This window comes from Cryptomeria japonica, chromosome 10, assembly GCF_030272615.1.
Source record: "Cryptomeria japonica chromosome 10, Sugi_1.0, whole genome shotgun sequence".
Classification (NCBI taxonomy): domain Eukaryota; kingdom Viridiplantae; phylum Streptophyta; class Pinopsida; order Cupressales; family Cupressaceae; genus Cryptomeria; species Cryptomeria japonica.
The window spans coordinates 58,882,175-58,888,174 of NC_081414.1; positions in this window are offsets into that span (position 1 = coordinate 58,882,175).

Sequence of the window (6,000 nt, forward strand, 5' to 3'; positions counted from 1 at the left end):
TGAAAACAAAAAAAAAATTTAGTTGGACCCACTTTGGGGCCCGACCTGACTTGCCACTTCATGCATTTTTTCAGACAAATTTTAATTTGTTATTTTAAAATCATATGTTATATGATTTAAGAATTAAGAAGATGTTGAAATGATGGAGACATATCAAGTTAAGGGTCAATAACTAATTGAAGCAGATAGCGGCAATGCAACTTTCCATATTAACTGCGACTACAAAAAAAAAGAGTTTCAAGCAATGCAATTGACAGGTGTATTGCAAAACAGTTGTGTGGCATGATTACCATTTTACCTTTTTGCAAATTCAATTGGCAGCCACCACCATTCATCCTCCCCTACGTTGGAAATGGAGAATGATGTTGAAAAGCATTCAAAAACTACAGCAAGTGCACTTGGCAAGTGAAACTTAGCAAATTCCCCTATGCATGGATGGCCAAAGGGAAACGTTGAAGCCTCAAAGAAGATGCAAACCATAGTCAAACCCTCCCCTACGTGCCAGATAAGAGGAAAGGTGCAACAGGTAATATGTTGTGGGAGTAAGTTTTTAAAAAAAAACTTCATCAACAAGTGAAGGCAGCATGGCATGGCTGAAGGCCATTTTAAACTTCCAAACCAATGTAATTTGCAGGCTTAATGCCACAGTCCTCCCTGCGTGATGGTTGAGGAGACTTTTTAAACTTTTCAAACAAAGGCATTTTATGATAGTTTGGAAAATGTATATGGTAGATTTGAAGTCAATTTCCATTGTGTGGTGATTGACCAAGGTTTAAAATGAAATAAGGCAAATGTATATAGGCAGATGTAAAACAAATTCCACAACTTCTGCTAGCATTTTTCCTCCTGGGGGCAGTGTTAAACAGTTTTATAAACTCTCAGGCAAATGCAAAGGTTTTTTGGCCAATCTTCTTTTTGCTGTGAGTGGTAGTTGAACAGCAGACCATTGAAACTTTAATCAAATGAAAAATGGAGTGTAAAACTAGTTCAATGCCCCTTTGTCAGTAGCCCTCCTTCTGTCATGGATGTTCCAGTGTGTGGCGTGAAGGTTTGAGGAAAACTTTCATTGCCAGCCATGAAAATACTCAGAAATTTTCAAAAATGTGTTGCCAGGCATAAGGCATTAGTCCCACATTGGTTGTGGAGGGGGATATTTTGATAATTAAATATAAGAACACACTCATCTATAATGTCAAAGCCTTGAAGGCTTTTGACGGATGGTGTTGGTTGGGTACTCAAGTGGACACCACACGCATGAGCATGCTTCCTGAGGTGATCAAGAAGGCTGACAAGTGGTGATCAGGTGGACCCCATGCAGGCACAAATCCTGAGGTAGGCGAGTTTTGCAGAGAATGGATGGGTTAAAGATTGTGCATGTTCAGAGAAGATCTATGGTGTGCGTTGATTCGTGAAAGGAAGATGTTCACTAGATAAGCTTCGCAAAATGGTGAAAAGCATGTGCAAAAAACCAAGGTTAAAGATCGCGCATCTTGCAGAGGATCCGACGGCCAGCGTGATTTCGTGACCCAAAGATGCACGCCCATTAGCCATCATGAAATGGTGAAAGATGACATGGTGTACAGGTGGTAGGTCTAGTAGCAAGTAAGTTGGCGAGTACGCAGAGTGAGGTGGTGGTAATGTGGCATCTGAGGTGGTGATGACATGGCGACAAATGGTTGTCCAGTGGCGGTGACGAGGTGGACAAGTGGTGGAAAGATGATGTGTCATCCCAAGTGGTGCCCAGTGGACCCCATAAGTGAATCACAAGCTACGACATGGCAGGGCATCAGGCCAAAAAAGGGTGAAAAATTAAAGTTAAATGATATAGTGCAGACTATAGGAAAAAATTCAAAAAATTTAAATGACAGAGGTGCACAAAAGATTAATTTGCCTGAGAGGTTATTTTTGCCTGAAATAGCAAGTATTATATGTTGTTGGAAAGCTCTCAGAATGAATAATGTAGTTATGAAGTTTGTTTCAATAAATGTGGGATATTTAGAGAGAAATTTCTATGGGAAGGAAGGAGATATTTTTGCAGTTAGGGAAAAAGAAGACACTTGGCAGTGTGTTATGCAAATTTGATCTTTTTCCCTCATCTTCTTATTCCCAATTCTTCTCAATTGTAAGGGTTCCAGAATTTTGGAGGAAGTGCTCCAGATTTCATGGCTTCCAATTCTCAGTTCTCTTCGAAATTGTGCAGGGCAATGTCCTTTTTCATAGAATAGAGTATGATTCATGCTATAGGTGTTATTTGTTGCAGGTTCTTGTGTATGTAAGGCATGCACAAATTTGTATAGAATTTGTCTCTAAAATGTATCTTCATTTTATTTAAATTTGATTCTTAAGGAGGATCAAGTTTGTCATGATCAGTTGTGTCTGTGAGTGTAATGCTTGTTTGTACGTAATCTTCAAGGAAGATTTTAAACTCTATGAGAAAACATTAATAAAATAGAGTTCATGTTTCTTGATTTGATATTTTTTGTGGATAAGCTTAGTAATGCATTTATGCAAGGCATTAATGCAGGAATATTTCATGATAAAGATGGATTTGTAATGAGTGTTTTCATTTGTAGTCTGACATATGACTCTGTTGCCCTTGGATAAGGCACTGATCTTGTAGATTTTGGGGTTTTCTCAGAGATTTAAAATCAAAAAAATCAAAATATCTACCTTTATTTTATGTTCTGTGGGAATGTTTCAGCCATCTCATGCTTCAACTTAGTTGAGATGTCAATGTGGATTTAGCCCATCCACAGTTTCCTCCTAGTTGTTAAGCCTTGTGAGATCTATCTGCTTTATTGATGCTATCATATGTGGGTAGATGAGTTTGATTTAGTGCATCAAAGGTATACCCGCCTAGGTTGTGTAGAGCCTGAAGAGTAGAAGGATTCATATCCTTGTCATGTTGTCCAAGCCCTGAGGTTCTTCATATATTGAATTGGCTACTTCATAGATCAATTGCAGGTGTACTTGGGTTAATCAATTTTGATGAACAACAAAATAACTATTAGTGAGTTTTAATTGTATCACCTTTTTAAGGTTGTGATATTAATCAATTGAATATCAAAAAAATTTAAATTTTTCTTTGACTGTGAAGGTTTGATTCAAGATTTTTTTTGGGTGTAACACCACATCGATAGAAGACTATTCTTCACCTTTGTATTTTGATATAATTTGTTTTACCTCCTTTTATTTCTATTTTATCTTGCATCTCCTTTTGATATGCTTTCTAAAGCAAGGGAAAAATGTAACATCATAAATTTTACATGATGCAATTCCACATCACATAGCACCTTTTCTTTATGTTGAATCAAAGATGGTTATTAAACTTCCACCTCGCTTTCCATCTAAGTCTACTTTTCCATATATTTTAGCTAACTTTGTGATCATTTGGACAAAATTATTCATGGACACATGTGAGTTGCAAAGGCATCCGCATGACATGCATTTAGTACAAATATTAAGATTGAATATTGTCATTGAGATTTTACAATTACTAATTTTAGTAGTGTAGTGCCTCCTTCTGTATCCATCAAGAAAGTCTTTATCTTGCTATTTTTACCTCATTTTGATCCTCTAGATACTCTTCCAGACTCTCTTTTTGTACTCTCTAATATTTCATAGATGGTTCTTTGTATCTTGCTAGGTGTCTTCCACTCATCGGTTACATTATCAACATTATTGAAGCTTCATCCACCTCAGATATTCATATTTGTCTTCATCCCAACAAGCTTTAGCTTTTTGGTCTTGAAGGGTTGTTCTTTCTCTCTTGCCTATTACATTATTCATTTATTCATCTCTATTATAGCATATCATTTGTGGCATTTCTTTTATCACTTCACCATTATTATTTATCAATAACTATCCTGGTTGTCTGTTGAGGTTGAAAAATGATAGTGAGGGTTTGACTATAGAAAACCTCTTATTATAGCCACCCAAAAAAATTATCCCGATTCATTTGTATACAGGTTTGGCATGAAAAGGCATAGCATTAACTGGAGGCTATTAGATTCAATGACAGTCCCAAAGACACTGAGAGGGGGGGGTGAATTAGTGTCTAACTGGTTAATGGAATATTTAAACTTATTTATAACTTTCCAACCCAAATCAATGTACCGGTAAACAAGAAATAATGCAGTAAATAGAAATAACAGAGACAACATAAGTGCACACCATAACACAAGACATTTTAATGAAGAAAACCAATGTGGGAAAAACCTCAGTGGGATTTGTGACTGACAATATTTACTCACTGGCCAATATGAATAAATATTACTTACAATAGGGGTCTACACATGCAGGGAGGCCAACATCCTAGAGCGCATTGCTCAATGAAGAGTCTCACTGACTACAATATGGATAATTAAATCCAATATAATGTACTACTCAAAATAGCATCTCTAATGCTTGGTTCAGTACCAGTTTAAGCTCAGTCATATACCTTAACCAAAACTTTTATTGTCCACTATATCACCTCAAACAATATTTGCCTATATCTTCTACCACTTCTTCCATGTCAAAATGACCTATAAGATCTCATACATATATGAGTCTTTACAATATACCAAGTTGGCTTACAAATAATTAATTACATTTACAATATAGTTCGCATAAACAAAACTTGTCACATGTTGGCCTGAGTGTCGGTATACTTCATTTGCCAATGTAATCTGGATGTTGGTGTCTGCCGGTGATTGTGTTTGTGATGTCGGTGCATGTAGAATCCTAATACCGGTTGGTTTCCATCAATGACAACATCAACCATATTCTCATTAGAGTATAGAATGCCAACAATCTCCCCCTTTGGCATTGATGGCAACACTCATGAGAAAAATCCAAAAAAAATTGTTATCCAAAAGTGAAGTCCAAAATTTGATCCCAAATATGTGTGCTCCCCTGAGCAAGTGATCTTGTCTATACAATTATTTTTCTCCATACTACTACTCCCCCTTTGACATCAATGGAAAAGGATGTCAGAAAGAAAGGAATACAAAAATGCTACCTCATAGCTTGTAACCAATTTCTTATAAGTTGAAAAATGTCAGCCAAAAGTAGATTCAAGCTCTGCATGAAATTTTTATTGTCAGAAAGAATAGTCTCTATTTGTTGGATCATGTCAGTCAGATAGTGCATTTACTATTCTGGTGATCCTTCTTCTTGAATTGATGCCTTTGATAGCTCAACCCGTTGAGTAATAAGAGTGTCCAGTCTTGGACCAAGTTTAATTTTTTAGTTCATGGGCCTTTAACCTTATTCTTGCCTTTTCTTTCTAAAGCTTCTCTAACTTCTCTTCAAAAACTACCATTTCCTCCTCAAAAACTGATATAAGTCCTGAAGAACCTATCATATTATCTGCAATGTCATCTATCTCCTTTTGTGTCTGCTTAATTTCCTCATCAATGTCCCTTGTCAAACAATGAGGTTTACAAGCTTCTCTATAGAACTCCTTATACTCCAAAATTATAGAATTAAGTATCGGTAATAGTGAATCTAAGTGGTCTATATAGTTCTTAATAGTTATCACAAAGAATTCACCCTTCTTTTTATCAACTCTCTCTTTAATAGTAGCCTCATTCACCTTATCTATAGTTAGAATATTTTCAGCAATAAATTTGGACAATGTGTCCAATTTACCTATAGAATTCTTAATGTGATCTGTCTTATAGGTTGGTGCAATCATCTTCAAGATAGGTAATGTGTCATCAATAGCATTAAATTCTAAGGCATTGTGATCTATTATCCTCTTAATGGAATCCAATAGAACCTCTGTTACATTAGTGGGTTTAAATTGACCTGTAGATGTGCTCGATTCAGAAATAGCTTTCCTCTCAATATATACTTCTCCAATTACCTTCACTATCTCTTTCTTAATTCCATCATCTGCTTCCTCTTTATTCACATTGTTTGTTGGTTTCTCTATTAGTATTATTACCTCTGCTTCCTTTGGTTTATCAATTTGATTAAGCACCTCTGCAACTGCTAGTTTTTCAGACTCAACAT